This window comes from Acipenser ruthenus, chromosome 1, assembly GCF_902713425.1.
Source record: "Acipenser ruthenus chromosome 1, fAciRut3.2 maternal haplotype, whole genome shotgun sequence".
Taxonomy (NCBI): Eukaryota; Metazoa; Chordata; class Actinopteri; order Acipenseriformes; family Acipenseridae; genus Acipenser; species Acipenser ruthenus.
Genome location: NC_081189.1, coordinates 31,241,233 through 31,266,387, shown reverse-complemented (window position 1 = coordinate 31,266,387; position 25,155 = coordinate 31,241,233).

The following is a 25,155-nucleotide window of genomic DNA, read 5'->3' as shown; positions in this document are numbered from 1 at the left end:
GAAGTAGTTTCAAAATTGGTGTCTGACTAGAAGTCATGATCCAGTTTCTTGCTCTATGCCAGTTATCTTGCAGTTTCTGCAAGAGCTGTTTGTATTTACCCACATGCAGGATAACACTGTGGAAACAAATATTTTATCTTAGGTAGTAATTACTAATGACCTGAAAAAGCAGCTTAAAGCATTTCCACTAACCGAAATGCACCCTGTTGAGGATTCATTGTCCTGTGAAATAAACCAATATAGTGGAAAATTTTGTGGAAAATGCCATGACCCCAAACTTGATCTGTTAAAAAGTTCAGGGATATAATCATAGTAACACACAACCCCTTGGGATGTGAAGTGCAGAGCAATATGTATTGTTGATGCAACTAGTTCCGAAGTAACATTGGTCTCCAGGGCAACAGTGACATCTGCTATAACAAACCGACGTACATGATGAAGGTTGCTTCCGTCTCTGATATTCTTTGCTTCAAAGAACATGATGGAGATCAAGTTCTGCAGCAGAATAAGCCTGATAGAAAAAAAGAAAAACAACTTGGAAATGATTTCCATATTATATTTAGGCATATATCTCAAATTAATGAGATATATGTTGCATTTTATGTCAAGGGGTTGTCTATAAAACAGAACATGTTCTGCAATACCCTACTTCACTTGTGTGGCATTGACAAGGATCAAGATACAGAGAAATTGTAATGGGCTAAGTGCTTGTGATAAGGTTGGGAACGAGTTCTGGGAATTGTTAAGCCCATTATGGATTTTGTTTGCAGACACTGCTTTTTCTTACTGAATGCTACACTGAAGAGTGGTTGATTGATTTAGTTTCCATGGAAACATTTATTTATTTTCAAGAAAAACATCATTTTAAGCAAGTATATTATAAACTTTTATGTATTTGACAAAAGATGTTCTTCATCATCAACATCATCTGATGGTACCAAACCAGTCTTTCTATTGTAGCAAGTTTTTAATAGCATGAGATGGAACAAAACTGCGCAGGATGCACAGTAATCTATATTACATGGAAATAAATGTCCTTTTGCAGGCAAAGGTCAGGTCATGCAAACTTAAAAAGCTAAATTACAAACTTACTCTCAGCAAGCTAGAATATTCCAGAATCAACAGGAAAGCAGAAGTTATCAGTCAGCTACAGATATGATAACATGTTAAGGATTATTTTAGAGAACACTGATGTCCAAAAACACCTGCATGGTTTTTTTGGATAGTCAGGTGAGTTCAGGTGTTTTGTTTTATTTTGTGAAAAAAAAGATAAAATAAAGGAACATTTTACCTTCCCTGTCAGCTTAGCCTACAATCTTTTATACCTGGACAAGTCACGTGACCAAGGTTTTGTGCAATTAGAACTCTAGTGAACTGTGCTGAGCACTGTCCCACCATTGCCACCAGTGTGGTAAAACAGCAAGCCTGTGGAACTTGCATGTAGCCTCAATCATAATCCACTGGTACCACCTGGCATTGGCGCAGAATTAGGTTTTGCACAAAACCTTGGGCTCTCAGCACTATATTCTCATACTTAACCAAGTAGTATTGATGAATGATTAATTGAAAATACGGTTAATTTCCGATTATTAAATTAAACACCAAAACCAACTTTGAACGATTAATAAACTGCACAATTTCGATTGATTATTATACTATAAAACTTCACGTCTTCTTTATGGTCAAGCATCATAAAAGTCACTTCCGCATTCCAGCCACTTTCGATTCCAGCGGTTCACGTCAGGCAACCACTGAGTCCAAGAGAACCTCGATACCCGCCCGCCTGTTAGAGCTCCCATAATGCATACAAAACGGCGTCATGAACAAAAACATACAGAGAGCATAGCGTAGTATCAAAACCCTTCGTTCTAAGTACTTGTCAGAGAAAGGTGAGCGAGTGTTTAAATATTGTAAGTGATCTCCCCAAAGTTATTGTATTGTTTTACTCTGACTTTCACTTGTATGTATCTGAGACGGTTTCTCATTGTAGTTTAGTCAGCGAGGCAGGTTAAGAAATTACATTTTTTTTAAATTATTAACAAAAATGTTTCAAATTACTATTTATTGTATTACGTTTCATTTAACAATTAGTAATTATTAAATGAAACGTAATACAAGTAGAATGGCAACCTAAAAGAAATATTATAAAAATAATTGTAATTATTAATTAATAACAATTAATTTTATAATATTTTCTTGAGGTTGCCATTCTTTCTTGTATTGTTATATTTAATGAGTTAATAAACTGCCAGCCATGTATTATTATTATTATTATTATTATTATTATTATTATTATTATTATTATTATTATTATTATTATTATTATTTTACTGTTATGCAGCACTATCAACCCTAGAGAGTTAAGGATTCAAAAGAGCGAGAAGATTTCAGGCTGTTGAGACCAAGAGAGTGCTTATCAAGCTAAGGGGCAGTCTGGACAGGGAACTGAGGGTAGTAAGAGGAAATTACCCAGCATTGTATGGGATTATTTTGATAAAACTGTTAAAGAATCAGCAGTATGCAAAACATGCAATAGTGAAATCAAATGTCTGACAGGAAATACTACAAATGCCAAGGATCATCTAAAAGCAAAACATTGAAAATTGTTTAGAGATTTGGAAGAGAAATCAAAGTTCAGGGAAGCAGAGACAGCCTCACCCTCAACCCCAAAACGCATCAGGCTCAGCCTGATATTGGCAGTTTCATGTCCAATGTAAAATGTTCAAAGGATCATCCAAAGCAGCGAAAAACAACAAAGATTGCCTCAATGATTACACTTGATCTAAGGCCTTTCAGCATTGTTGAAGATCTCCTACTAGATGAACTAGAGCCTCGCTATGATATCCCTCATCGCACATCGTACATTTTCAGCATCAATCATCCCTGATTTATTTGCAAAACAGCAAACACGTGTTAAGCAACCAGTACACAATGACAGCCCTCCTGCCTTGGGAATGGCCAGTGATATCACCAAGAGCAAATGATTCATTTATTTCTCTTACAGTGCATTATCTCACTGAAGATTTCAAAATGAAATGTTATCTTCTGGATACACCTTATTTTCCTGAAGCACACACTGTTGAAAACATCCTGACAAAGTGTGATGAGTTACTGGACATGTTTGACACTGATGGGTCGAAAATAAAGTTCAGTGTAAATGACAATGTACGCAATATTCAGGCTGCTTTGAAAATGATTCAAAATGTACTGCCTGCAATTCCCTGTTTGGACACACACTGCAACTAACAATTAATGATGCTGTGAAAAATATTCCAGGACTCAGCAACAATCTGCAAATTGGACTAGATCTAGTGAGTTATTATTCGTGAAGCCATAGGAATGCACAGAACCTGTATGAAAATCAGAACAAGCTGGACCACAAAAAGAATAAATTGGTCCAAGCCATGGATGTACGCTGGAACTCAGAATATTATAAGGAGCAGCGCTTTGAAGAAAATCGCAGGCCATTACTTGTTTCATTGGTGGAAACAAAATGCTCCAAATCACGAGCACCTGCTGAATGGGAACAAGCCAGTGTCTTTGTGAAAATAATGAGCAAGTCTGAACAGGCAACAGCTGAAGCAATTGGAAAAAAACATCCAACACTGTCAATTGTGATTCCTCTCATCCACTGTCTCCACTCAAGTTTAGGAAAACTGATTGGCAGCTCTTCTAATGATGGGGAAATTGCAAGCAAACTCCAAGCAGCATTGAAGCAATGTTTCCCAGCAAGTTACAAAACCAGTCTGTACCATGTGTGTCCATGCTTGTCGATCCAAGGTTTAAGGACATTCTCTTGTCTCCTTGGGAACTACTTGATGCAAAACAAAACCTGTTATCATACACCGAAAGTGTACAAGTAGACAGTAACACTGGTGTGAAGGAAGCAGCTTGCAGTGAAAATCCACATGAGGAGGACACAGACACGGGTGTCAATGTTGTTTGGGCAGGCTTTGAAGAAGCATTAAGAAAAAGGAAAATAAATGAAGAAGTTCAAAGGCCTGATCCAGTTGAAATGGAAATTGACCAATTCCTGCATGAGCCAACTACTTGTCGTCATAGCAATCCACCGAGTTGGTGGCAAGAAAACAGAGCCAGACTCCTTAATCTGGCAAAAGCAGTACAGTCCTGGTTGTGCATTCCAGCAACAGCTGGAACATATTGACAACTCAAAGGGAGAATCTTGCACCAGAAATTGTGCAGGAGTTACTATTCCATCATGAGAGCTTGCTTTGTTAAGAAATTAAACATGCCAAAAAGTCTTGTTGACCTGGGGTCAGTGTTGGTTAAATTATATTTATATTGACCTGCAAATTTGTCAGATTGTGTGTACTTTTCTTCTTTATTTAGAAATGGTTTCTGTGAAGTGGTATTGTTTATATATTGATTATGCTGCTTTAGTAGTGACTTCAATATAAAGCATACTGTGTGTTTTGTAGGTTTGAAAGTGCTGTTAAAAAAGTTATTAAAGTTTTATTGTAGTTCTTAATTAGAAATAAAAAATAACATTTAATCAGGAACCTTTTTGTGACTTTTTTCCCCTAAAATGAATGTTATTAGAATAATCAATAATCGCAATCAGGATTATTTTCAAATATCAATCAATAATCAAATCGACTTGTAAAAGTGATAATCGCTCATCACTACCAAGTAGTATCCACATGCCATAATGAATATTGTATACCCAATAGAAAGTTCATAGAAAGGTTTTAAAGGGTATCATCCTCTTATACTGTTGGGAGCAGGGGTCGGCAACTTGTCGGTACACGGACACGCATGTCCGTGGCAAGAGTTATCAGTGTCTGTGGCAGTGAATATGTCTAACAGACACACAAACACACATGTAATTCTATATAATTTCCGTTTTGTTTGTTTGCGGCCAAGATGTTGTGTTTTTTTTAATTGTCCATCACCACTCAACATGGTGCTGACCCCTGGTTGGGAGGGCTTTTCTTTAGCCAGTGACATACAGTGGCTAAAGAAAAGTCAATTATTTTCTGTTTTATATTTGTAATTAATTTAGAACAATTTGTAGATTTTATTTTTCACTTTGACATTATGGACTTTTTTTGTGTTAATCAGTGACAAAAACTCCTAATTAAATCCATTTTGATTCCATGTTGTAACATAATAAAATGTGGAAGTCCGAGGGGGGTGAATACTTTTGAGAGCCACTATATAACATATTTTGAGCTTTAGTTACAGGAAATGATGTAGTTTCCAAAGGAATTTGTGCTACATTATTTGAAGTGACCAAAATGAATGGGATTATAATGCAACTTGTTATGATTCAGCCTCTGGTTTTGAAATGTCACTTCTCATCCTCTGCATTCACATGTCTCTTCCCTAATTATTCAGATTAAGGCTGAAGTGGGGCAATATGTTTTATCTTTCATCTATGATTGACTCATAAATGTCAGCTCCATCCAAGCCCCTTAAAAACACCTTCTTTCGTTGTTTTTGCTGCATAATTTACTGTGATTTGGACTGTGAATAAGCATGTATGTATTACTGTTCATTTAGGAAGACCACGGATTGGACAAGTTAATTGTGCTTATTAGTACTGTTCTTAATTCTTACAAGGAATCATAGCAACCTCAGATTTGTAAGTTTATACTTAAAAATGAACTGTCTGAACCCAATTCATAAAATATTTACATTTTTTAATGTAATAAAACATATTTTACTTATTTATTTATTTAATTACTATTTTCAAATGTATATTCATTAAACATTTTTAGACTTTTGGCATATAAAAGTATGCTGTGGTGCTGGTTATTTTTCTATTCAAAAATTTCAGATTACAGATGATAGTTAAAGACTGAAGATGAGAAAAGCTCTATCTCATCAAAAAAAATTAAAAAGTTTTTTTGCTGGACATTCATTAGCTTTCTTGCAGCAAAGCATACTATGCATTGCCATTATTGTTAGAAATCATGGAGATTCTAGCCTTTCGGCTTTACATTACATTTTGAATCGTGCATCAAAACCAACATTTAAATTCTGGTCACACAAGCAACTTTTGCTGATGACAACAAGAGGGAGACTTGAGTTGTTGACGTATTGCCTTGTGTGATCACGCTGGTCAACATTCTGTCGACTTGCCCAGTTTAGGACACTGTTTATTATACTTTTTATTTTTTATATACCAGAACTAAGGCCACATCAACACTAATACTGATTATGTGCTCATCACTATGTAATGCCCTACGGGGGCTGACTGTTCACCCCTAAAATCAAAGACAATGTTCTATGGAGGCCCCCTACCCCAAGACTGCTGCAATATAATATTGCAGGATTTCTAAAATAGAGATAGCATTTATGTTTGTATTCATACATTTAGCTAAATTCACATTTTCCATCATTCTATTTTCAGTTTCATGTTAGTCTGCTGAAAAAAGCTGTTCATCCGATCCTGATTTGTGCCTCCAAATGAATGCATGAAACCCTCTCTTCATTGTTTTGGACCTCCTACCTAGCAGCTAGTTAATCTGTTTTATCCTGATTGCATACGTATTAGTGAGAGCTCTTTTAAGATTTATTTTGTCTGTCATCACGGTTGTAACTCCTTTGAATTTTGCTACAGATACAAAAAAACAAAAAACTGGCATGGTCAGAATACTGTAAATGCAGAGGAGAGAATACAGTATACTAAGCATGTCAGTTTAGATGGGGAGGAGAACAGATGCAGGCAATGTATACAGTAGATGAACCTGTGAGGAGCAGTGGGGGTTGCCGAACTGTCTACAACAAGCACCCTTGGCTAAACTTAATTTACCAGTTTGTTGCTGAAATTGAAAAAGACAGATATTAGGCATACAGTACAAGCCATGGGTGAGGTCATGGGTATAAGGGTCATGAATGACCAGAAGCAGTTTCTGAGTAATAATTGGACATGTGGTGGGGATGATAAACCTGCAACACACAGTAAGCAATGCACAGCTGCAATGATATTAATCAAACTCCTGTTTTCCAGAATGTCTGTTTGTTAATAAAACACATGCAAGGCTGTTGCTCTTGTATTTTATTTCCTTTTCACAGACTTCTATATTATACTGTACGTGTTGAGTGGCTATTACAACTGCTGGCATATTGTGGTTTCAGTGTGGGGAAGTTATTATTAAAAAGTAATCTGTTAAGTTTCTCCGACTATAAGAAAACTACATGGGAACCTACACTACCCGAAAGGTACTACCAAAATAGCGTGTGAAAACATTGAGACTTATATTTCTTTTTCCATGGAAACTGCCCCATTGTTTCTCCTTCCTGATGTCTAAACACTTTTTTGCTCTGTTCTCAACATAGACACAGGGAGACCAGAGCAGAGCAGGGCAGCGTGGGTAGGGATGGTGTAAAGATACATTGCTATTGTATTTATATTTGCTTAAATTTATAAAAGTAATAAATACAGAGCTCATTCATTGCAAAAATAAATGGATGATAAAGCTTCAATTCGGACAGTTTTATAAGCACTATACCCCCAAATCATCAGGACATTATACTATAATCATGTCAGCTTGAAGCAATACAATCAATAGTCAGGTGTTCTGGACTCTATCCTTGCAATAATTTGTGTAGCCTTGTCTTCTACATTTTAAAAACTGCCTCTGACTATAGGTCAGTGGATATAGCAGCAAAAATAACTTTTTCATATCAAATGTTATCTGTTACCATATGTCATTATCTATCAAAAACATACCAATAACACAAAATTTACAAGAACAAATAATCCGATTAGTGTAACTTTATTTCTTTATTCCCCATCTCTGAGTACACTGACTGTTTGGTGCAGATGTTTCCCCTGTCTTCACCTCCACCCATCGTGGGTGTCAGAAGACCTCCTGGATGTACTGGTTTCTGCCTAGTGACAGCTCTTCTAGTTCATGTATGAAACTTGACCAAAACCCACAGCTTCTGCATCCTGCTTCCCGTAGAGATTTCGCTACTCCAAAAAAGCTAAATGAGTGAAGGACATCCATCAGGCAGCTGTCCTAAGCTCTGTCCATTATATCTTTTATCAAGATACAAAACTGACAAAAAATAAGCTGTCTAAAACATGTTATTTTACAAACGGTTACAACTAATGTAGAAAAAAAATCTCTCTTCACTTGATGACAAGAAATAGATTTTTAAATAACATTAATTTGAATGCAACAATTATTTAAAAAAAAGGTTAAACTTTCAATAAATAAATACATCACCAAATGTTCTGGTTTCTCCCAACACTGTAGACTTATTCCTTGTTCCCCGTTGCCACAGGGATCAATCTGAACAAGTCGATCTCGACAGTCTATGGCCATTTATCTAAAAGAAAGTATATTTAAACCTATATTGAGCAGATGACTTAGAAGGATTACTTTTAATAGATCAAGCTCCGCATCTGCTTCTGCTTTACAATGTGATATTTGATACACTCCGGTTATTTTGTTGTTGGATTTGAATAAATTATTATTATTATTTAATCCTGTACTTCAGAATACTGTAATCTGCCAAGTGTTTAACCTGTAGTACTTTGTATTTAATCATATCCTGATGTAACTATCACTATTTAATCATATCCTGATGTAACTATCACTATTATCTGCTGTATTATTGAATTGTGGTTTGTCACACTTGTACTTTGCTTGAACAAAAGTTATTGTATTTCTTGCTCTTATTGTATTACTTGTATTGTAACACTTGAAATGTATTTGCTTACGATTGTAAGTCACCCTGGATAAGGGCGTCTGCTAAGAAATAAATAATAATAATAATAATAATAATTGTTTAATTACATGGTTCTACTCTAATAACACAGTACTATCTTAGCAAAGCCAATTACCCCACCAATTTCACATATTATATCGACGTGTACCCTGTTTTAGATGAAGCTGTCGTTTGGTACCTCGGGTGTTACAAATGTTCCCTGCTTTTCACATTTCGTGAGAAATAGCAATTGCCGCAAAGCATTAATTTCCACTCAGACATGACTAGCTCTCAACATGGCCAGCGCCAATCAAACTGGTGTGCCTTAGGGCGAATTTCATCACCTCCAACATTTACTCCAGCAGCTTCCTCACCAAGTCTCACCTGATCATCATTATCATTTACTCCAGCAACATCCTCACCAAGTCTCACCTGATCATCTTTATCATTTACTCCAGCAACATCCTCACCAATTTTTAGACACAAAAAAACAAACAAAACGCTCACGATATTCTTTCAGAATACTGGTCCTTCCGGGTCGTTCCTTAACCATAACTGAGGGAACAGATTACGTTGCTTCAACCCCTATTTGTTCCGTCACGCATGACCCCTTGGTAAACGATTGCAGCCGCTCCTCCAATCCGCGGCTGCCACATCATTTCCCTTCCGGGTCGATGAGTTAGTGCACCGAAGCTCCGCCTCCTTTCTAGATGACCGACTTCCTTTTAACCCTAGGAATAAATTGTCAGGCCAAACAGTCCAGGGTACTCTGTTCCCGTTACTTAGCGCCCTCACAGGTCGGGAGGGAGATTTACCCCCAAGAATCATTGTCTTTCTGTCACAATAAGTTACTTTTTGTCCCTTGAAAAGCTCATTAGAATTATAAATTCATCTGAGAAAGTCACGTGGGTACAACACAGCTGAAGTGATTCTGTGGGATTGTATAATTTCATTCATGATGCATCACACAGGCTCCAGCCAGCAGCCTGATGTAGGTGGCTATAATCCAGGTCCTCGTCTCCCACGTCAGCACTGTGACTAATGCATTTGCTTTCCCACCTTACTTTCACTGCTGAATTATGGATATTAAATGCATCTATCATCTTTCATCTGACTGTAGTTTAAACCACTTTAAAACCTCTGGTTGCCTTTCAATTCGAAGGTGACCACCAAAGCATACTTATGGGATGTGCCTGCCTTAGGTAGGTATTCACTGAGCTCTTTATATCAGAGCTGCTGATAGGCCCCTTCCTGGGGTGACGTCCTCGGTCCCGCCTACTGAGAGATTAAACATTCAACCCGCGGAAGCCATGTTCTCTTTTGCCTCTCACCTACGGTAAGGTAAGACTTCTGTGTTACTAACTGAGCGTGTTTTGAAAGAGCATTTACGAGTCGACTGCAGTTCCCCTACATTCGTGCTGAAAGCTGGCTTGCTGCTTTCGTGGAATCAGTGGCTCTAAACTTTAGCTTCTTTCTACTCCTTTCCTCACAGCCTGCCTCGCTTGCATTGCAGACTGTCTGTATTTACTGTCTGTCATATGTGTGTGACTGCCTATGCAGTATTGATTTAAAGGAGTGCGTGTATGTTGTCTTTTCAGCCTACACTCTTGGGGATAACGCAGTTCCTCCGCTGGGGCTAGGCTTTGCTGTACCCCCGCCATTGAGTGATTTTGCCTGCTGCCTGTGTGCGAAGTTGGGCGAAATATAAATAAATAAATATTACTGTGTACTGTTGTTGTTGCGTGTTGGTGTTGTCGGTGCACCAGTACTGTATTCTACCTCACTCAATGCCCTAGGTGCTTCTGCACCTTTGGTGCCTGAGTGCTTCAATAGACAGGTCTACAACCTCCGGTATTCAAACAACGCCCTTGGGGCCATACAGACATCAAGCATGGCTAAATTCCACTATTAAACGTCCCTCACAACATCCCCTGCTAGCACGGCTAAGCTGTAACTGGCGTGGTCACCCCGGATATTACAGAACCGGATGTCAGCATTGCTGACCATGATGTGATTTCGATTGCAGCCTCATGGGAATGTGACTCCTTCCTTCAGAAGCAGCCCCTACCTCCCCTGACCATTCCTTTGAACCAGCGGTAGAGGAATTGCTGCAGGGCTCTCACCGAGAACACAAGGCGTCCCAGCAGGTAGCCTCAATGCTCCCCTCCTGTACTCTGGAACAGGAAAGAACGAGACGTTGGTGTCCGCCGTACTCGCCAGTCTGTCCGGCCAGGCGAATGGGTTATAACAGTGAACCAAAAGTACACATATTTCATGTCCCTATTCGTCCAGCGCACAGAAGGTATCTCCACTTCGCCTTTCAGGGGAGTGTCTTCGAGTTTTCCGTGCAGCCATTCAGCCTCTCCTTAGCCCCCCTCATGTTTTCAAAGTGCATGGATGCCATCCTAGCTCCCTTGCGGCTGCAAGGGATCAGGGTGATGAACTACCTGAACAACTGGTCGATCTGTCGCAATCGCAGGAAGGAGCAGTGTCCCATGCAGCAATGTTGACAAAGCATTTGTTGAGGCTGGGTCTCGCCCTCAACGATGCCAGAGCCAATTAATACCGGTGCAAAGTACGGTCTATTTGGGTTAAGCGGTTCTGATGCGTCCCTCATATGCTGCCATTCCTTCTCCCTCGCGACTGCTCTGGTATACTTTCCCATAAGTATGTTTTGGTTGTTGTCTTTGAATTGAGAGGGAACGTTAGGTTACTTACCGTAACCCTGGTTCCCTGAAAGAGAGGACGACCACCAACCAGTGAGATCACATCGGTCGCCCTCACAGGTACGATGCAAAAGAGAACATGGCTTCCGTGGGTTGACTGTTTAATCCCTCTGTAGGCAGGACCGAGGACGTCACTTGAGGAAGGGGCCTATCGGCAGCTCTGATATAAAGAGCTCAGTGAATTACCTACCTAAGGCAGGCACATCCCATAAATATTTTTTGGTGGTTGTCTCCCCTTTCAGGGAACAAGGGTTACGGTAAGTAACCTAACATTTCAAATGTCCTGTAAAAACAACAAAATAATTTTTGTGAGCAGAGGTAACCAACTTGTCAATGATTTCATTAGCAATTTGTCACACAGACTGTAGAATGAAGTCCTCATGGAAATGCAGAGTTTGCAGACCAGAAATGAAAAAAGTCCAAAACAGAGGTGTTCATAATATTAATAGGGTACAGAGTCCCCAATATAACTGTCCCTCCTTCAATTTGTTTGTCCAAATAAATAGAGCGTTTTATAATGCATTGGGCTCTTAACTGCGGCAATACAAACAAGCATGTCAGTGACATTCATCCTCTGCCATGGCTATAAATACAAAATTAGAGTGAGCCATCAGTAACAGGAAGCAGTTGATTGTTTAAATCATCCTGTTGATGATGTACAAATTGAATTTCTACATTCAGACAGAGCAAGCTTCCACAATTGGACATGCAGTTCTCTAGATACAATATACATTTATATATAAAACTCTAAAATGGCATACAGAAATACAGTCAAGCAAACAGACAGAATTGCCTCCATATACTTGATCCCCGGTGTGGGATAATAAGCATACAGGTACACTATATTGACTAGAATTGTATAACTAATACCATGTTGCTATTTAGCACAAAAATAGAAACAACCTAAGTCCTAGAAAGGGAATACTGTACCTTATTTTGTATAAACTGCTTTACACACCTTGTATTTCCATTTATACTGTCATTAATCAAGCCTATAATCCAATACACAGTGTTTTTTTTTTGTTTGTTTGTTTTAATTTAGTTATTTGTTTTAGCCAGTGAAAGTTTAAGTGCATTTGTATATATTTCCTAGAATTCCTGTTAGATTGCAGTGTCAGTTGTCTCACATCAACGATTATCCAGACAATGATAATTTGTACTATTGTTAAAAACAATAAGGAACTAAAACTACATTCTTTGCTGGCGCAGCTTTCTAAACTCCCTTTAAGACTTGAGCTGCTAAAAATTACCACAGCAAAACACAAAGAACATTTTCTTAATTCAGTGGTTTTAGTTCTACTTATAAAAATGTATTTTCATTTTACAAAATATATCTGTTCTATACTAGGTTAAATAAATGTATGTGTTTGCTTGCCTTCATTTCATGTAGTGTGTCACTGTTTCATGTCGTAGGTCATTCACCTTACCAGTGTCAAAACATGTCACTGAGTTTCAAAGCAAATTATGAGAAGCAACTGCTTAATTAAAAACAGAAATTGGGAGTTGAAGGGATGGGACCAGTTTTACTATCTAGATGAAACGAGCATGTGCAATACTAACTGAAAACAAGATGTTCAAGTAGATCCTTTCCTTTAAACTGAAAATTAGGGCTGTCAATGAATCGCAGTTAATTTCTGCGATTAACGTGTACATTTTTTGGGAGACAAATTTTTTTAACGTACATTAATCGCACTCCTGTCTTGTCCCTTTTTGCATACCGTAATTCATTTCCTGAGGCACCATTTTATTGCATGCCATGATTTAATGAGTGTAGTCATCGTTTGAATATAAAATTAGTCACAGAACTGCATTATGTAGCAAAGCACTCAAACTGAAGGTCTTGTTAATGGGACGTTTATTTTTTTAACTTTGTGATGGTTCATTGGATAAAAAGAGGGTTATTTGTATTTACTGTCAAAGTGATTTCCAGTGTCACAGAAGTGCATCTAGTCTGCTGTACCACCTGCGTGCTAAACATGCTTTCACTTCTCAAAATACACTCTAGAAGTTTTTTTTTCTGCTCCAGACAACAACAACACAACAAATGAAACCTGTCAGTTTTGACAGAGCACTCTTTTAGAAATTCAGGATCGCTGCAAACCCATGAATCAAGCTCAGTACGATACTATAACCAGTGCTGTTGGATAGCTACCGACTGCAGACCCGTTAACATTGTAGCTTTTTTTTAGTTTAATAACCACATTTATTTTTAAACAATATTATTTAAAATTATGGAGGATATAACCATTACTCAGTGAAAGTTATTTATAAAACAGAATTTAAAATTATTATTATTATTATCATTATTATTATTAGTCATAGTAGTAAAGGAAACTGATCATTGTAAATGCAGTAAGGTCAGTAATAAACTGACTCCATTGTGATTTAGCAGTTGGTTTAAACAATTTAACAACAATGTTGGATTGTAAATAAATATAAAACTATAAAGAGAGTCCAGAAATAGGAAAACAGGGTTTTTATGCTGGGTTGTTTTTTGTATAATAATAATAATAATAATAATAATAATAATAATAATAATAATAATAATAATAAAACAAATCAAGTATAGAAAGGAGAAAATACACTTATCATATGTATTACAAGTATGTAATATGTTATATAATAATAATAATAATAATAATAATAATAATAATAATAATAATAATAATAATAATAATAATAATAGCATCAGTAATAAAAACAAACATAAATTAGATGGATGCAGTAATTGTATCAATTAAATATGCAATTAAAACCAAGATGAACTGAGATTCATTTTTTTAATCCCATGATTAATCACGATTCATTTTTTAAATCGCTTGACAGCCCTACTGAAAATGCATTTGTTTTTCAAAACTGCCAATATTCTCACTATTCCTTCTGTTGAAGATATTTTGGTTCTTTGCTTGTATTTTATGAAATTTAGATGCATCATCAAAGACAACGCTATAGGTACCAGCAAGCAGCAACATCTTTTATAGAACAGCGTATCTCTAATCATAACCTACATATTTCCCTTCATCACTGCAATATCCAGTTTCCTGTGTATTTTGTTATTCTAGGATCTATATAACCAATCTACCAAAGTAAAACAACCCTCCTGATTGTTTCTTCCTCACATTATCTCCAGTCACCCAATGCTTTGCGCTCAACTGAACTGAAGGTCTAAATTAAATTATAGACGGTTTGCTGCAATGTGTCTCTGCTTGCAATACAGCAATCAATTTATATGACTACATTTGTATCATTCCTTAATTTCAGGTACAAAAGGGCCATATTTAAAAAAGCTAAACAAAAACACAAACTTTAAGGACTGGTTTAACTGCTTCCCTATATAGCAAATGGACGGCATGACAGGTAACTGAGATTTTTCTCTTGTTTTATGTTTATAGAAATATTAAAAAAAAAAAAAAAAAAAGCTACAGATACACTGTTTCGTCATGTCACCTTTGTTGAGGTCACATTGTTGGTCTGATTGCAGCCATAATGGTGTGTACCCCCGCAAACCTTATTCCTGTGACTACAGCTGTATCGATAAGTTTTAACACAATACAGAATTTAGCACAATACTGTAATTGTTATACTAAGCAGGGGCATTTCTCTTAGTATCCCTGGTATTATTTCAAAATCACTGTGCTCTGATGAGCCTCTCAGCAGGAGCCGAGGTAATGTTTTTAGAGGTACACAAACTGACACTGCAAGTACAAATTACTCCTGACATCATCTGCCTGCACCTGTCAAGCCTACAGATATAAACCGATGAATAATTCCAAGTGACTGCAAAATAATTATATAATGTGTTAAATGAAAAACAAAAATCTGTACAGCAGAACTAAAATGTAGGCGAAGACATCCATTCCTGTTCTCCATGACCACTATATCACAGATAAGAATGTCCTATATATACTGTATATATATATATATATATATGTTAGGGTTCAAAGTCAGAGCGACCTCTCATTTAAACATTCTACAATCTGGTTGATCGTATTCCATCTTGGGATGCTGTCCTATACTCTGAAATGGTGGCAAGGTGGTCCTGTGGGGTAACTGACTAGCATCTCATGACATTCACTTATGAATCCGGGAGGCCCAGGATCTGAATGGCAGGGGGTGTTCATGCTAAACTGAGGTGCGCTCACAGAGCTGTTTGAGGATGCTATGGCTGTAGCCCGTGCCAATTGTCTCTACCATTCATGAGTACGATATTTGAAAGCAAATGATTTTACATACAGTAGGCCTATAATGGATTACCTATGAATGTGGTGTTGTTTTTATTTATCAGTATTGGAACATTTTTTAGAATCTAATGCATTACCCACATTATTAGAACGCTTTAGCATTGTAATATAATGGACCGTATACATTACTGAAAGGTTCTTGAAAGAAGTATGTCTCAAGTATAGAAAGGAGAAAATACACTTATCATACTGTATGTATTACAAGTATCTAATATGGTTTATATAATAATAATAATAATAATAATAATAATAATAATAATAATAATAATAATAATAATATGACTGTTGTTTTCCTGATAGATTCTGTTCACTGCACTTCCTACAGTATATACATTTATACAAATGTATTATTTGCTGACCTATTTTGCTGATCTTATTCTGTTTTCTGTGTCTATCACCTAAAATCTGTCCAAGGAAAATTGCATTGAGTTTTGCAATTGCAAAAATTATAGTAATAAAAACGAAAAATGGATTGAGTTTTTAAAATCCCATGTCGTAGGATGAAACTGTTTGGATGATGCCAAAATAATTGTTATAAACTGATTGATGATCTGAAAATCTTGCTGCTAGAAGCTGCTCCATTAAAACTCATGAAGCTGACAGCTGCTGTAAGCAATTTTTTGTTATGGGATCGCTTTACAAAACTGCTTACCATGGTGAAGGTACTGTACAAGTGAGCTAATAAAGTCAAGACATATTTCTGAAGTGCCATTACTATCAGAATTGGTGTAGTCTTAATGAATAAATAATGCCTAATAATGCAAAGAAAAACATGTTTCAGTATTCCACGCATTGTGTGTACTTTACAGTACTATTGTCCCTATGTATATTTTGCATTTTTGCACAAACTGTTATTTATTTGAAGGGAAATATTATTGCTTCTAAAGACCCTCTTCTAAGCAAAACAGATAATTGTGGAGATTACAGAACAGGAGTAGCAGTGAATAGATGACTAGGTGAATAGAAGAGTGACAGTCAACCTCCAAAACTCGTAGTCGACTGCTATTTTTAAATACAAGCCAATTTAAAACATATTGCACGAACAGTGTTACAAAACAGTGCGTTCTCACAATAAGTACCAGACATTATCAAATACAGTACATGATTTATTAACAAAATATTATAGTGTGGACTAGTTAAACTAGTCGACTTTCTTTCGACTACCCGTTACCAATGTTTGTATTTTAATAACTATTAAATAATAAGGTCTAGGAACTGTGGAAATAACGTGGAGATTAATTCTATTTTTTTTTTATTACTAAAAGCCCACAGATGCCTAGGTCTCATTTGCAGTGGTGTTCATCCTTTAATTTAATATTCAATTTCTTGCAGATTGACACATTTTCAATGCTTTAAATCCATAAATGTATTGGGAAATTGAATTTTATTTTTTGTTTTCGCTTACTGTGTATTTGGCAAACCCTATTTATTATTATTATTATTATTTTTTTTTGTATCTTGCAGCAAAATGTTTTAGATTGCAAACTTCCATCTCAAAATTGAACATTTTTGACCTATAAAGTTAAGATGCATTTAGGAAATTATTATTCAATTTCTATAAAACCATTTAAAGGGAAATATTATTTATTATCCGGACCAATAGGAAAGTTAATAATAGACACAGTGGGTGTAAGCACATGTAAAATGTTTTTCCTTTTGGTTAGGTAGCCAATGTTTAGTCTTTTATGCAGTGTTTCTTCAAAATAAGGTGAGCTAACACAATTACAGTGGGTAGTGTTGCATCCAGCAATATTGTTTGACAAGTATGATCACATGCAATGCTGTGTGCAAGTTTTCAGCAGGAATAACCTTTGTTGATTTTTGTTTTGTTTGCTTAGGGTTTGTCGGATGGAAGTATAGTTTATATTAGGCCAAGCTTTTCTTTTCTAAAGCCTTACTGATACTGTCAGCATTGCAAGGTCTGTCTTGAAGAGAAACACAACTTCAATTTAACTCCCCTGCTTTTATGCAAATCATTTCTGAAGATAAGTAATCATGCATTCTATGCTAATATTCATTCACTGAAACAGCCAACTGAGATTAACGTGTAGGGTCTTGTTTTCAATAGGGTCTTGAGACACTGGGAAGTTAAATCAGTAGGGAGACATTGTGCATTGAAACAAATGGTCAATAATACTAGAGTACAGAGTGACTGTATAAATATACAGAATGATTCACAAGTGTTCTAAATGAATGGTTGTACAGACCGTGCAGTTTGCGTAATAAGGCAGCTCTTTATACCTGTTCTGCAGCTTCACGGGGCGGAGCAAGGCCACTTGATGTAATGTTTGAGAACATGGAGTTAGTAACGTATAAACATGACAAGACAGGGGCGCTGCCTCTTCGAAGGCCCAACATATAGAAGGGGGGACATCGTCTCTGAGGAGACCCGACATACGAAGAGGGGTCACCGTCTCTGATGAGACCTGACAAACCAAGTGGGGTCCTGCCGCTTGGGGGCCAACACACAAATAGAGGCATCAGAACCTGAAAAAGAAGAAGAAAGGGATCAAAAAGCCAAAAAATGCAGATAGACATATGGTTTCCATTGTTAAGTCATCAAATGCTGCCTTGACAATATAATCTATTAAATCACTGCAGGACAACCCAGCAAATAAAGTCATTGATCACATACCATGACGAGTAAAATACAATTTGAAACAAAGCAGGCAATTACAGCCAATAATACAATATTTACATTGTTTCTAATATGATCAGAACAATTGCATTAGGCAGTTTTTTTCACACGTTGCAATCATATTGGCCAGCCTCAAGAATGAAATGCTAATTCGGACGACAGTGATATGAGAGGATTGCATGTTGTTTTGGTTTTACGTGTTGGAAACAACAATCCAATGGCCATAACTAGCTTCCCTAGCTTTTTACTTTGGGGAAAAAAAGTCTGTTATGTGTATTACCTGTTTAATGAACAGTAAGTTTTACTACAGACCCCTATGTAACATGAATAACTTCTGACTGCTCTGTACAGTACGTATGTGACAGACTAGGAGTGTATGTGATGGACACGATCAGTGTATCATTTTTGGAATGAGGACCGTAAACATGAGCGACAACAAAGTTGTTCAAACTGACTTGAATTTGAAACTGAACTCACTTTAAAGATCACAACAGGATAAGAACAACTGGGATTAAAATAATACTATACTCGGCCATCACCTGCCCTGGGTCACCTGCTGTATCAATGTAAATGTATCATTTTATTTTACCTGTCATTTATTTAATATTTTGGTTCCCTCTAGTCTCTGTCTTAAGCTTCACTGTTCTAACTAGAAAACTCTTTCGGCTCTATTCTTGGATGATTTCATAAAATCGTGAATAGAAGCCTTGTACAGAATCTGGGGACCTTGACACTTGTGTGTTCCATGAAACATTCTATTATTATCAAGTTTAACTGTCATTTGAAATGATTTACATCTTGTTTATAAATTCAACCTAAAATAATTATTGATATAATATTTTTTAAACCAAAAACCCCATAAATCACTGAGTCCCGAAGCTACACATCATTTTCTTTTATTCTGATGCCCAAGGGCACTCTGTGCTGGAGGCTGACAATATTCATTGAAAGTTGTGTAGATTTCAGCGTACCAGCCTTGTTCTTACTTTCATTCGTTCCTAACTCACATGCAACAAACAGTTAAGGACTGTATGCACATCTTATTGCAGTTTTGTGCAGCAGAAGTAGACAACCTGCTTCATCCCTTCAACCTCCTGGCAAGAGCCTGAAGCCAGACTGGGATATCTGTACAAATCAGACTCCTTATCACGACAGGAATAGCTTAATTCACTTGACATTGAGTGACAGAGTTTAAGATGCTGGCAACAGTCACACCAGGGTCCTTTAATTCTTTTTGACATTAAATGGCAAAGAAATACAGATGTTTGATACACGTTAGCTTTTGACAGAATGAATGAACAGATTGAGATAAATAGGAAGTGTCTTGAGAAATATAAGAAATGTATATTTATAAGAAAGTATTAGACTTAGCCATACTGATGAGAATGATGTTTAATTTATGAATGTGTATTCTATTTTCATTATTTAGAATACTGTTTATTGTTATTATCCATATAATTTAGGCAGGTACTGAATTTTAGTGCATATTCCGGAAGAAGAGAAATATTTGAATCCTAACAAGTACATTTTGATGAAAGGCATTATAACTTTCAAAATCCTTTTTTCAGCAAAAATCCTGAAGTTAAATTTGATCCTTTTATCAAATTCACAGTGACATTGTAAATAATATACTATTGTTTTTTTGTTTTTTTTGTCCTCTGTTAGAAGAAAATGTGCTGTTGACAACTTGAAGTAAATATGTTGTGTATGGTGGTGATTGTGTGAATTGTGGTGGTGGCTGGTGAGCTGAATTACAAGATATATTTTTAAAGAGGATGTGGTAATTGTAACTTGCCATGATTTGATACAGCCAATACATATACTGTACTGGATAAGTATAGCTTGTAAATTATATTAGTTTTCTCAAAAATATGTGGACCCTAAAGTATACCCTTTTCATACCCATAAACACAATTTGGCAACCTAGGTTCCACAGATTCATTCCTGATTTTGTCATTAAGGTGATAAATTATCAAGGGGACAACATGGGGAAAATAAGTGATATGTTTTTGTTTGTTTGTTTGTTTGTTTGTTTTAACTACAGTATTGTACCTTTAATAATACCTTACTCAACTCAATCATAACTTGAAAACAATAAAGACATAATACAAATGCTGATTTATTTTAGCATTAAGAACTGTTAGGACAGCAAAAGGGCTATAGGTTCCCTTTCAATTCGAAGATGACCACCGACGATACTTTTGGGATATTGCCTGCCTTTGGTAGGTATTTCTGAGCATTTTATATCAAAGCTGCCGATAGGCCCATCTGCGGAGTGATGTCCCAGATCCCACCTCCCAAGGGATCAAATAGTCACTGTGCAGAATGCTCTGTCTCTTTTTGCTCTCACCACCAGTAAGGTTAGTATAAACTAACTATCAGTGTTGTGTTGAGTCTTTTCAAAGAGCTCTCACAATTAAGAGTATTTCCCCTGTGATAAACTCGCTGGAAGTTGGCATTGCTGCACTGCCTGTGCTTCTTCTTTCTTTCTTCACGGTCTACATCGCTGTGGCAATGTGCCCCGTCCCTGTGTGCATTTGTGTGTTGCGTGCGTGTGTTAATGTTGGTGTATAGATTGGTACACGGGATATAAACGGGTCTGTGTTTCACGTGTATTTAAAAAGTGTAGATTTGTATTTAGGCACGAGGAGGGCACAAATCACTTCACGTGCTGGTTAAATGTAATATGTGAGCACGGGGTTGCACAGAATTAATTCACGTGCTGGGATTCAAGTGAATAATTAATTAGTAATTGAATCCCAGCACAACAGTATATATAGAGACACGTAGCATTCAGTCAGTGTTGGGTGTTCGGTGAGTGGAGAACGGGATTGGAGACGGAGGTAATTGTGAATATATAAAAGTGAATAGTTAGCGTTTTCACTCACCGTGTTTGTTCGTCTGTCTGTTTAAGTGTATAGTACGTTTTGTTCGTCTATTTATTTTGGCGCAAGTGCCGTGTCCTGTGTTTTGTCTGTTCCAACCTTTTATTTTCTGTTCTGTTTATTAAATGCTGAGCGAAAGCATTCGCGCATCTTCACCAAACCCCAAATCTCTGTCTGTTTATTTCCTGCATCTGGTCTGACGCCACCCACTCCGGGGATAGCTGAGGAAGACAAGGGCGCTATTTCTTGGGTGCCCTCGTGGGATGGTGACTTCCTTTCTTTGAAGTGGGCCTCAGCTCTGAGATATCCTCGGATACTGGCTTGCCCCACCTCTCCAATTTGAAATCTGTGCTTCTAGGAGAGAGCTTCAGCCTTCCTCAACATTCCCTGGAGGGCAGCAGCTGAGCCACGCCGGTCCGTCTTTAGGACAGGCTGTGGCTCGGCACCTTCAGCCTGTCCCCGCGTCCCCCCACTTCCTTGAGGAAGTTCGCACCTCTTGGAAACATCCAGCATCGGCGCCAAGTGTGCTGAAGCAAGCTGCTCAGCTGGCTTCTTTGGAAGATGCAGAGAAGCTGGGCATGGTGGGCTTTCCCCCTGTGGACTCCACCATCGCAGCCTTAGTTAAGGCTCCACCGATAGGTGGCTTACCCAGAGACCCTGCTTGACCTAATCCACAATGCAGGGTCACAAGGTCCACTTGAAGAGGGCTTACACTGCAGGTACGCAAGCCACTTGCCTGCCGAACACAGCAAGCTTGCTGACGGCATACCTCGATGGTATGATCCAGGCATCGCCTCTCCCAGAGCCACTGGCGTCTGAGTTACACACAGTGACCAATTCTCTACTCCAGGTCTCTGGGTTCCAAGGGCAAGCCCTGGGCTGGAGCCTGGCCAGTATGATTGTGGCTCGCAGACAACTCTGGCTGTCCCAGGCGAGGGTCCCTGATGCAGACAAATCAGCGCTCGTAGATGCGCCGATTTCACCAGGGCATACTTTCGGTCTTGCGGTGGAGGAGATACTTCAACGACTGCAATGCTTCCGGCGAGGGGTAGGTTCAGCTGTTGGATGCAGCAGGTGACACGTACGGTCCCAGTCCCCACGGCTTCCGTGGGTGACCTGAGCCTACAGTCCACTGCGCCGGCGGGCAACCGAGCCTCCCAGCAGGGACATGGGAATGCAGGACGTGGAGCCCCCGCGCAGCAGCGTTCCAAGCGGCAGTTCCAAGCCCGCCGTAGGCCACCACAGCAGAGTGCCCCGCCTCAGCCCCAGCAGGGACCCTGAAGGCTTGCGGCCTCAGACCCTCCGCTTCTCTCCACACCAGCTGCAATACTGGCGTACTTGCACCTCGGACATTGGGTGCTCGCCACTGTACAAATCGGTTACGCTCTACAGTTCTGCGTGGGACCTCCTCCTTTTCAACGGGTCACAAATACATCTGTAACAGACCCTCTCCAGGCCTCTGTGCTAGGTGACAAAGTAGCCACCTTGCTCAGCAAGCTGGCTATTCGTTTCATAGACCCCATCTCCCATGGGGAGGGATTCTAATCGAGATACTTCCTAGTGCCCAAGAAGGATGGCGGCTTCCACCCCAACTTAGACCTGAGGCACCTAAATGGTTTTCTGAGAAGAAATGCTAACCCACCATCACATTCTCCAGTCAATCTGGCCGGGCGACTGGTTTACCGCAGTGAACTTAAGGGAGGCGTACTTTCGCGATCCCATTCGTCTAGCGCACATGAAATACCTCTGCTTTGCCATTTGGCCTTTCCCTAGCCCCCCGCACCTTTTCAAAGTTCGTAAAGGCCATCCTGGCTCCCCTGTGGCTGCAAGAGATCAGGGTGTTGAACTACCTAGACTGGTTGATCTGTTCCCAGTCACGGGAGGGAGCAGTGGCCCATACGGCAGTAGTGACAGAGCATCTGGCGAGGCTGGGACTCACCCTCAACAATGCAAAGAGCAAACTGATACCGGTGCAGTGCGTAACATTCTTGGGTCTCCGGCTGGACTCCCTGTAATGCGCGCTTACCTGTCACATGACAGAGTAGCAGCTATAGAGGATTGTCTCTCCCTGTTTCATCAGGGATCGAGAGTTCCCCTGGTGTGTTTCCAGAGGCTACTGGGTCTGATGGATGCAGCTATGGACCTCGGTCTACTCTGTATGCACCAGCTCTAAGCGTGGCTCAACATCTTCCGGCTACATCCGAAATGCGAGAGATACCGTTGGCTGATGGTAACTCGTGCGTGTTCCATAGCCCTGTGTTGGTGGAGACAGCCCTCACACCTCCGCGAAGGTGTGCATCTATGAGTAGTGCTGAATTATCAGGTGGTGACGACAGACGCCTCCAACACGGGCTGGGGTGCAGTCTGGGAGGGCTGAGGAGTCCACGGGTCCTGGTCGGGCCTCTGGACGTCCCTGCACATAAATATGCTGGAACTATGGGCAGATCACCTCGCTCTCCAGCACTTTCTCTCGGAGCTCCACAAAAGACGTATAAGTCCGGACGGATAATGTCGGTAGTGGCGTATGTCATCCACCAGGGTGGACTGAGGTCCCCAGGGTTGCATCACATAGCTTACCGGCTATTGATTTTGGCCCAGCAAAATCTTCTATCCCTCCGGGCAGTTCATCTCCCCTGTGTAGTGAATTGGGCAGTGGACCTCCTCTCCAGGGAAGGTCCATGTTCGTCAGAGTGGCGGCTCCATCCTCAGGTGGTGGAGTGCATTAGGGAACGGTTTGGGCAAGCGTAGGTTGATCTCTTTGCCTCGGCCCCCTATGGTACTCCCTCTACCGTGCAGGCGGTCCACTCGGCGCAGACACCCTAGCCCACGAGTGGCCCAGAATTCCACTTTACGCGCTCCCGCCGTTATCGCTGCTCCCAGCCTTCCTAGAGAAGGTCTGGTTTGAGAAGTCGACGGTTCTCCAGGTGGCCCCTCGGTGGCCCGGGAGAATCTGGTTTGCAACCTTGTGCCAGCTCCTTCAAGGCCAGCCCTGGGAGATGCCGCCTTCCTTTTCTATGTTGGAGGATAGGCGTTTGAATACTCGGGCATTGAGATGTTATGTTGAGCAGACTAATGCTTTGCGTCATTCTGACCAGCTCTTTGTCTATCATGGTACACCGACCCTGGGACAGGCCCTCTCCCAAGCAGCGACTGTCGCACTGGATTGCAGACACAGTCTCGACTGCATATGATAATGCCAGCTTACCACCAACTGGGCGGGTAGCTGCGCACTCTACTAGAGGGGTGGCCACTTCTTGGGCCCTCTTTAGAGGAGATCCACTGTCCGAGATTTGTACTGCGGCTAGCTGGACTACGTCACATACCTTCACCGGGTTCTATTGCGTTAATGTGGTAGATCCCTCAGTGCACAGGGGCATATTCTTTTATGTATTTGGGCACAGGAGCCCTTGAGGTTGCACACTCCCATCCTTATCGGTTATGTGTGGTTGAGGTATCCCTGTCATACTGCAGTCGAACTGAAAGGGAACGTTAGGTTACGGATGTAACCCTGGTTCCCTGAAAGAGAAGACGACCACCGACCAGCAAGGTCGCTTCGGTCGCTAATGCGGCTTTGAGGCAAAAAGAGAACGAGCATTCTGCTCAGTGACTATTTGATCCCTTGGGAGGCGGGACCTGGGACGTCACTCCGCAGATGGGCAGCTTTGATATAAAATTCTCAGAAATACCTGCCAAAGGCAGGCAATATCCCAAAAGTATTATATTTATACTGCAGTATCACATTTTAGTATCAAACCTTTAAAAAAAGGCTGGGTTTTGTTCACATGTAGTTGAAATCTTTAAATCTTGGAACATGCAGAATCATTTTCTATAATTGATGACTTACCGGTACTTATATAAATAATTGTTCCCCATAGAAATGTATTGTTCCTCTTTACTAGAATCGTGAGACCTGCCAGCACATTTATTACATGCAGTAACCACATTACTTACTTAATTAGTACAACAGAATGAGAACAGAT